Source organism: Bos indicus x Bos taurus, chromosome 22, assembly GCF_003369695.1.
Source record: "Bos indicus x Bos taurus breed Angus x Brahman F1 hybrid chromosome 22, Bos_hybrid_MaternalHap_v2.0, whole genome shotgun sequence".
Classification (NCBI taxonomy): Eukaryota; Metazoa; Chordata; class Mammalia; order Artiodactyla; family Bovidae; genus Bos; species Bos indicus x Bos taurus.
Window position 1 is genome coordinate 52,811,436 of NC_040097.1, and position 10,052 is coordinate 52,821,487.

At 40.2% G+C, this 10,052-nt stretch overlaps 1 long non-coding RNA gene across 1 annotated transcript; it reads right to left on the reverse strand.

Annotated features, from left to right (window-relative positions):
• Window positions 1-1,786: 1,786 nt before the first annotated feature.
• On the reverse strand, window positions 1,787-6,204 carry LOC113880900. Its single transcript, XR_003507867.1, has 2 exons — window positions 4,984-6,204; window positions 1,787-1,854 (listed from the first exon to the last, which is right to left on the reverse strand). It is a non-coding gene; the product is annotated as an uncharacterized LOC113880900 (long non-coding RNA).
• Between the last annotated feature and the right edge of the window lie 3,848 nt (window positions 6,205-10,052).

The window sequence follows — 10,052 nt, forward strand, 5'->3', positions numbered from 1 at the left end:
CACCAGGCTCCTCTGTCCATGGTATTCTCCAGGCAAGAATACTGGAGAGGGTTGCCATGCCCTCCTCCAGGGGATCTTCCTGACCCAGGAATCAAACTTGTGTCTCTTGCGTCTCCTGCATTGCCAGGCGGGTTTTTTACCACTAGCACTTTAAATAGAAGTGTATGCAATCACTAGTCTGTCTGTGTCTAAAACAGACAAACCAAAAAAGCTACAATTTTTTTATTGAGTTAAAATTTCTGTGACACAAAATTCACTACTTTAAAGTTTAGGGACTTCCCTGGTGGTCCAGTGGTTAAGACTTTGCCTTCCATTGCAGAGGATAAGGGTTTGATCCCTAGTCCAGGAGCTAAGATCCTGCATGCCTTGTAGCCAAAAAACCAAAACATAAAACAGAAACTTCTTTATTGTAACGAATTCAATAAACACTTTAAAAATGGTCCACATCAAAAAAAAAAATCTTAAAAAAAAATACAACTCAGTGGTCTTGAACACATTCATGATTTGTGTAACCATCCCTACTCTTTAATTCCAAAATACTTAAATCACCTCAAAACAAAATTCCATATTTTTTAACAATTATTTCTGGTTCCCTCTTCCCCTGATCTCTGGCAGACATTAATCTACTTTCCATCTCTATAGATTTACCTATCTTGACATTTCATATACATGGAGTCACATAACATATGACCTTTTAAAAATAAGAGCTTTATGAATACATAATTGAAATACCATAATATTCGTGTATTTAAAGTGTATAATTCAATGGTTTTTAGTATATTTACAGATATTTGTAAGCATCATAAAAGTTAATCTTAGAACATTTTCATCACCCCTAAAAGAAACTCTGTACATTTTAGCTATGATCTCCCATCCAGCCTTCCTTCCTAGACCAAACAATCAATAATCTTTCTTTTGTCTTTGTAGATTTTCCAAATTCTGGACACTTTATATAAGTGGCATCATAAATATGTGATATTTTGTGACTAGTTTCTGTCACCAACATATTATTTTCTGACTTTTTTATTATATCCATCCTAGTGGGTATGACATGGTATTTTGTGGTTTTGATTTGCATTTCATTGATGACTAATTATATTGTCATCAATATATGTGCTTATTGGCCATTTACATATATATTCTTTGGATAAATGTCTATTTAGGTTCATTGCTCTTTTTAAAAATTGGGTTATATGTCTTTATTATTGAGTTTTAAGAGTTCTTTATATATTGTAGATATAAATCCCTAATTAGACATAGGATCTGCAAATACATTCTCCCATCCTGTGGGCTGTCTTTTCACTTTCTTGGTAATGTCATTTGAAACATAACACTAGAATGTTTTAATTTCAGTGAAATCTATTTTTCCTTTGTTATTCATGCTTTTTGTGAATCTATTGCTAAATCTGAGGTCATGAAAATTTACTACTGTTTTCTTCTGAGAGTATTATTGTTATAGCTTTTACATTAGGTCTTTGATCCATTTTGAATTAATTTTGTATGTGATGTGAGATAGGGATCCAACTTTAATCTTTTGCATGTGGATGTCCAGATGTCTCAGCACCAGTTGTTGAAAATGCTATTGTTTCTTCCCTTGAATGGTTTTGGCATTCTTGTCAAATTTCAATCGACCAGTGATTGATATATTTATTTCTGGAATCTCGTTTTTATTCTCTTGTTCTCTGTGTCTGCCCTTATGCCAATACCACACTGTCTTGGCTACTATCGTTTTGCAGTAAGTTTTTAAATTGGGAAGTGTGAATCCTCCAACTTTATTCTTCTTTTCTAAGGTTCTTTTGTCTGTTCTCAGTTCCTTGAAGTTTCGTATGGATTTTAGAATCAGCTTGTCCACTTCTGAAAAAAAAAAAAAAAAACGAGAGAAAAGCAGTTATAATTTTGATAGAGATTGCATTGACTCTGTAGATCAATTTGAGGAATACAAAACACAATTTTAAAGTAATATCTTTTTCTTTTTTTTGGCCACATTGCATGCAGGATCTCAGTTTCCCCGACCAAAGAGGGAACTTGCTGTGGAGTCTTGACCACTGGGGAAGTCCCTCAAGTTGTTATTTTAATACCCTTAACTATGGAGTGATTTTTGTATGTAGCAATGAATCGCTGTTGAATATACCAATGAATTGCTGTTTTATGTAGCAATGAATACTGTTTACAGGAAAATTGAAAAAAATGAAATGTCCACACATATATGTCCTCTTTATGGATAAACAAAATGTGGTCTGTATGTATAAATACAATGGAATGTCATTCAGCCTTAAAAAGAAATGAAATTCTAATATATGCTACAACACGGATAAAACTTGAGAACATTATGCTTAGTGAGATAAGCCAGACAGAAAAGAACAAACCCTGTACTCTTCCTCTTGTACGAGATGCCTAGAATAAGCAAATTCATGGAGGCAGAAAGTGTAATAGAGGTTACCAGAGACTGGGGAATTTTTGTTTATTGAGAGAGAGTTTCTATTTGGGAAGGTGGAAAAGTTCTGGAAATAGATACTCGTGGTGGTCGTACAACACTGTGAATGTACTTATTGCTACTGAGTTGTATGCTTAAAAATGGTTGGCATCATATAAATTTTATGTTATATACATTATACCACAATTTTTTAAATACGGGACTTCTCTGTTGGTCCACTAGTCAGGAATCCGCCTTGTAATGCAGGGGACATGGGTTCTGTCCCTGATTGGGGAACTAAGATCCCACACGCCACAGGGCAACTAAGCCTGTGTGCCGTAACCGCTGAGTTCGAGAGCCACAACTAGAGAGTTTGTGTGCCGCAATGAAAGATCCCACATGATGCAACGAAGATCCTGCCTGCGGCAACTAAGAACCAATGAATCAAATAAGTAAATGTTTAAAAAAATATATAGGGACTTTCCTGGGGGTCTAATGTGTAAGGTTCTGAGTTCCCAATGCAGAAAGCCCAGGTTTGACTTCCCTGGTGGCTCAGACGGTAAAGCGTCTGTCTACAATGCGGGAGACCCGGATTCAATCCCTGGGTTGGGAAGATCTCCCGGAGAAGGAAATGGCTATCCACTCCAGTACTATTGCCTGGAAAATCCCATGGACAGAAGAGCCTGTTAGGCTACAGTCCACGGGGTCGCAAAGAGTCGGACACGACTGAGCGACTTCACTTTCACTTTCAGGGAACTAGATTCCACACGTCACAGCTAAGAGAGTTCATAAGCCGCAGCTAAAGATCCCTGATGACGCAACTAAGACTCAGCACCACCAAATAAATAATTTTTTAAAAAATGTTCTCTTTGAGTCTGAGTTTTAAAACATGGCTAATCAACTCACTCATCTGGATCACTCTCGAGAGTCCTTGGGTGATAAAACCGCTCTCTAACACATTACTCTTCTGAGCAGCTTTGTCAGTTCTCCTGATTGGCCCCATTCCTGACTCTAGCCGCTTGCCCTACTACAGGGCCACCAAGCTCCTGACCCAAGGATTCAACTTTCACTTCCTGGAATTGACAACAGGATTCTACTTGCTGGGCTTGGCCTTTGGGATGCCCCAGCGCAGGACTCAAACGTTACCCATGATCCTTTGCATTCCTGGCGCTACTGGCAACCACTTGCTTCCCCCGTGTGCTTCTGCTTTTTCCAATTAATTAATATATTTTGATTGGAGGACAATTACAATGTTGTGATGATTTTTGCCATACATCAACATGAATTGGCCACAAGTATACACGTGTCCCCCCCATCCTGGACCCCCTCCCCCCTCCCCCTCCCCCCTCCCCCTCCCCCCTTCCCCCTCCCTCCCCACCCTATCCCTCTGGATTGTCCCAGAGCACCGGTTTTGGGTGCCCCGCTTCATGCGTTTGAACTTGCACTGATCATCTATTTTACATATGGTAATGTGCATGTTTCGATGCTATTCTCTCAAATCATCCCACCCTCGCCTTCTCCCAGTGAGTCCAAAGTCTGTTCTTTACATCTGTGTGTCCTTTGCTGCCCTGCATGTAGGATCGTCGTGACTGTCATTCTAAATTCCATATACATGCATTAATATACCGTATTTGTGTTTCTCTTTCTGACTGACTTCACTCTGTATAATAGGCTCCAGTTTCAAACAACTCATTAGAACTCAGCCTCTTTATAGCTGAATAACATTCCATTGTGTATATGTAACACAACTTCCTTATCCATTCATCTGCCGATGGACATCTAGGTTGCTTCCGTGTCCTAGCTATTGTAAGTAGTGCTGCAATGGACATTGGGGTACACGTGTCTCTTTCAATTTTGGTTTCCTTGAGATGTGCACCATGTGCTTCTTACATCCTCTGAACTTTGAGATGCTCTAGGCTCTGCTCTTCAAATAAAATGCTTGCAAAATTTGGGATATGTTTAAAAATTATTACTTGTTTATCTGAAGTTCAAATTTAACTAAATGTCTTGTATTTTTACTTGCTAAATATGGCAACCCTAGTCCCAGAGCTCTCCCAAGGATATTTCAAAAGAAAATGCACCAGGAAAAATATATGAATATTTTTTAATTTTATTCTCTTTCCTGGTGAAGCCATTTTTCAAAGAATCACCTACGTCAGTATGTCAAGTCCTTTAGCAGCCAGGCTAATAGTCAAAAACCCAGATTTAAACACATATACAATCCTGCACTCAAGAGAGAAGATAGTGTATAATGAATCTGGTAGCATTTTATTCCACTGGGATTCAATGTATTATTCCACTGTCACTCAATGCAGTTTTTCACAACAAGCTACATTGTATGTGTATTTAACCATATAATTTTATACTAGATTAATTTACACTAAATTTTAAATTTACATTAAAAAAATGTTTTCTCAAATTATTTACAAAGCATGATCCTCATATAAATAGCACATGTCAGAGTTTTATTTAACTCATTAATGAAGGAACCAGAAGACAGAGAAAATAGTTGAATTAAAATATGAGAACCTGGGGGGCTTCCCAGGTGGCACTAGTGGTAAAGAACCCACCTGCCATGCAGGAGTCGCAAGAGACATCTCTTGGGTCAGAAAGATCGGGAAAGGCACCCCACTCCAGTATTCTTGCTGGGAGAATCCCGTGGACAGAGGAGCCTGGTAGGCTACAGTCTGTGGGGTTGCAAAGAGTCGGACATGACTGAGCGACTGAACTGAACTGAACTGAACTGAATCAGTTTTTGCAAGTTAACATCTAACTTTACAGTGTTGTGAGATATCCAGGCCCTAATCAGTTGCTAGCCAAACAAAGTTACACTTTCTGAGAGACATGACCTCAGGAGAGTTAATGAGAAAATGCTCTAATGTGGGGGCTTCCTTGGTGGTCCAGTGGCTGAGACTCTTCCCTCCCACTGCAGGAGGTGCAGGTTTGGTCCCTGGCCGGCGAACTAAGATCCCACATGCCCTGCAGCCAGGAAAAAAGATCCCCTAATCATGTTTTTGCCCTCTGTCCAATTTCTGGAAATTTTTTTCTGTACACCACCATACACAACGTTTATAACTATATTTGGTATGGAAAAATAAAGGATAGAGACAAATGATATGCTTGGTCCCCTTACCATTCGTCCTGGGATGAGCCGGGAAAGGAGATAAAAATCTACTCTTCCCTCACTTCCTCTTTGTGTCCGGGGCACTCTGGTCAAAGAACGAGTCCAATGTTTAAAGTTGTGGATTTTTCAAACAGGAGGTCACCTAAATGCAAGCCAACTAGTTCACATGGTGCTTGTCCAAAAAAACCCAATCTGTTCCAGTACTGGAGGAAAAATTGACTAACGTTGTCCAAAACTGGAGTCTTGCTAAGTATTTTGAAGGCTAACTTTTACTGTTTAAATTTTGGCATCCGTGCTGGATTTACCTTTAGCCAATAGAAGCCCCTTCTCCTGAGAGGATACTCCCTCCTCCTGAAGGCAGCTCACAGCCCAAGACTGACAGGTAAGGATACAAAAGCCTGGACCTTCTGTCTCAAGGTACAGTTCACACTGCAGAGCTCCTCAAGGTGTCAGGCAGAAGCTAGACTCCAGGTAAGACACATTCTCTCTTCGTTTTTTTTCTTTTACCTTTTCAAAAAATGTTTACGTAGTTATTTTATGTTTGGCCGTGTTGGATCCTCGTTGCTATGAGTGGGCTTTCTCTAATTGCGGCAAGCCAGGGCTACTCTACTTGTGGTACACAGGCTTCTCACTGCAGTGGCTTCTCTTGTTGCGGAGCACCGGCTCTACATTGCATGGGCTTCAGAAGTTGCAGCTTGCAGACTCTGGAGCATGGGCTCAGTAGTTTTGGCACAGGGGCTTAGTTGCCCCATGGTATGTGGGATCTTTCTGTGTTCCTCCCTGGCATTGCAAGGCAGATTCTTTTTTTTTTTTAACATTTATTTTTATTTATTTATTTGGCTGTGTCAGGTCTTAGCTGCTGTGTGTAAATCTTTAGTTGCGGCATATGGGACTTAGTTCCCAGACCAGGGATCAAACCCAGGCCCTCTGCATTGGGAGCGTGGAGTCTTAGCCACTGGACCACCAAGGAAGGCCTGCAAGGCAGATTCTTAACCACTGGACCACCAGGGAAAGCCCTCTTGCTTAGCTTTTGATCCCTGCCCTTTCCTTGAAAGCACATACTCAAGAATCCCTATTTCCGCATCTAGGGAACATGACATAAGTCAAGAGGATCAAGTGAAAAGTAAGCTTCCTTCCTGCGTCTCTCCTGCAGGCATCCAGTTCACTCATAAGAGGTAAGCAGGGTTGCCAGTGTTTTGGATAAACTAACAGAAATATAAAATAAAAATATACCTGAGTCTCCTACATTGAGATGAATTCTTTACCTTCTGAGCCACCAGGGAAGCCCATATATATCATATGTACATATAAATTAGATGTATGAAATATGCATGTTTGTGGGTTTATTTTTGTTTAATATAAACAAATGGTATCACTGTCACTGTTTTGCATATTTATTTGAAAATACATGTTGGAGATGGTGCCTAACCAGTAAACAATGCTGTTTCACCTGTGGAAGCCGTTCAGTATTCTGTTGTAATTAGGAAATTGATCCTCTAATTATGAACATGTAGGTTGTTGCCATGTAGGGCTTCCCTAATGGCTCAGTGGGTAAAGAATCCATCTGCAATGCAGGAGACACAGGAGATGCAGGTTCGACCCCTGGGTGGGGAAGATCCCCTGGAGAAAGGAATGGCAACCCACTCGAGTAGTCTTGTCTGGAAAATCCCATCGCCAGAGGAGTCTGGCGGGTTGTAGTCCATGGGGTCACAGAGTTGGGCACGACTGAGCACAAAGCAGATGCTGAGGTTGTCTCCAAAGTCTAGGTACTAAATAAGTACTTGTGGGAATGCTATAGTGAATCCTGTTTTGTGTGAAACATCATAAATTATGAATATTGTTATAGGGAATATTCTCATTCGAGGAATTTCTGGGTCAAAAGGTACATGTATTTTGCCAGATATTGCTGAAGTGCTTTCCACAGAAGTTAAATCAGTTTTCACTGCCACGGAAAATATGTGGAAATGGCTGTTTGTCTAACCCTCCCCAACATGATGTGTGGCTATTTGTTTTATATTTGCCAGTCTGACATGTAAAAAATGGTATCTTTTACAGTAAATGACATTATGCATGTATTTATATATTTAAGAGCCATTGGCATTTCCTTTTGGGCACTATTTATGTTCTTTTCCACTTTTATATTGGATTTTGCTATTTATTATTAATTTGTAGACACTCTATATATTAGGAAAATTAACTCTCTGAAATGTAAATATTATTTCCAAGTTTATTGTTACCCTTTTCCTTTCTTTATGCAGTTTCAGTGCCATGCAGAATTCTGTCTTGTTTTTTTAGGTAGTTCAATATATAAATCTGTTGCTTTATTGTTCTTGATTTTTATGTATTACTGGGCAAATTCTTCCCTGGTTCTAATTGTTTTGAAAATTGTCCCACATTTTCTTCTGATACTTTTATAAGTTTTCCCTTTTTTTAACATTTAATCTAATGCATTTGAAATTTGGGTACAAATTGAAAAGAAATAATGCAGTTCTTTTTTTTTTTTTCAGATGAATAGCCAGTTATCTCAATATAATTTATTTAAAAACCTATCTTATTATTTCTGTCTAGATACAATAAAAAATAAATGTTGGACTTCATTAATGTTTTTCAGGACTTGTGGAGATAATATGATTTTGCTTTTCCTCTAGTAAGTGGTGAATTATTGAACAATCCTTGCATTCCTGGAGTAAATATCACTTAATGAAGCTGTATCATTTTTTATATTTTTATTTATTATTATTTTTAATTAAATAATAATAGGCTGTGCTGTGCAGCATGCAGGATCTTAATTCCCCAACCAGGAATTGGACCCATGCCCCCTTCATTGGGTGTCCAGAGTCTTAACCACTGGGCCCCCAGGGAAGTTCCTGTATTATTCTTTTAATGTACTCCTTAATTCTGTTTGATTTAGGTCATACCTGAATGGTCTAGTGGTTTTCCCTAGTTTCTTCAATTTCAGTCTGAATTTGGCAATAAAGAGTTCATGATCTGAGCCACAGTCAGCTCCTGGTCTTGTTTTTGCTGACTGTATAGAGCTTCTCCATCTTTGGCTGCAAAGAATATAATCAATCTGATTTTGGTGTTGACCATCTGGTGATGTCCATGTGTAGAGTCTTCTCTTGTGTTGTTGGAAGAGGGTGTTTGCTATGACCAATGCATTTTCTTGGCAAAACTCTATTAGTCTTTGCCCTGCTTCATTCTGTACTCCAAGGCCAAATTTGCCTGTTACTCCAGGTGTTTCTTGACTTCCTACTTTTGCATTCCAGTCCCCTATAATGAAAAGGACATCTTTTTTGGGTGTTAGTTCTAAAAGGTCTTGGAGGTCTTCATAGAACTGTTCAACTTCAGCTTCTTCAGCATTACTGGTTGGGGCATAGACTTGGATTACTGTGATATTGAATGGTTTGCCTTGGAAACGAACAGAGATCATTCTGTCGTTTTTAAGATTGCATCCAAGTACTGCATTTCAGACTCTTTTGTTCACCACGATGGCTACTCCATTTCTTCTGAGGGATTCCTGCCCACAGTAATAGATATAATGGTCATCTGAGTTAAATTCACCCAAGCCAGTCCATTTTAGTTCGCTGATTCCTAGAATGTCGATGTTCACTCTTGCCATCTCCTGTTTGACCACTTTCAATTTGCCTTGATTCATGGACCTGACATTCCAGGTTCCTATGCAGTATTGCTCTTTACAGCATCGGACCTTGCTTCTATCACCAGTCACATCCACAACTGGGTATTGTTTTTGCTTTGGCTCCATCCCTTCATTCTTTCTGGAGTTATTTCTCCACTGATCTCCAGTAGCATATTGGGCACCTACTGACCTGGGGAGTTCCTCTTTCAGTATCCTATCATTTTGCCTTTTCATTCTGTTCATGGGGTTCTCAAGGCAAGACTACTGAAGTGGTTTGCCATTCCCTTCTCCAGTGGACCACATTCTATCAGATCTCACCACCGTGACCCGCCCGTCTTGGGTGGCCCCACAGGCATGGCTTAGTTTCATTGAGTTAGACAAGGCTGTGGTCCTAGTATGATTAGATTGACTAGTTTTCTGTGAGTATGGTTTCAGTGTGTCTGCCCTCTGATGCCCTCTTGCAACACCTACTGTCTTACTTGGGTTTCTCTTACCTCGGAGGTGGGGTATCTCTTCACGGCTGCTCCAGCAAAGCGCAGCCATTGTTCCTTACCTTGGATGAGGGGTATCTCCTCACCGCCGCCCCTCCTGACCTTGAACATGGAGTAGCTCCTCTAGGCCCTCCTGCACCCGCACAGCCCCCGCTCCTTGGACGTGGGGTAGCTCCTCCCGGCTGCCGTCCCTGAGCTTGGACGTAGGGTAGCTCCTCTCGGCCGCGCTTGTGCCCCGTCGCAGCCGCCCACGCATATCTGAGGAAATATCAGTAACCTCAGATATGCAGATGACACCACGCTTATGGCAGAAAGTGAAGAGGAACTAAAAAGCCTCTTGATGAAAGTGAAAGTGGAGAGTGAAAAAGTTGGCTTAAAGCTCAACAT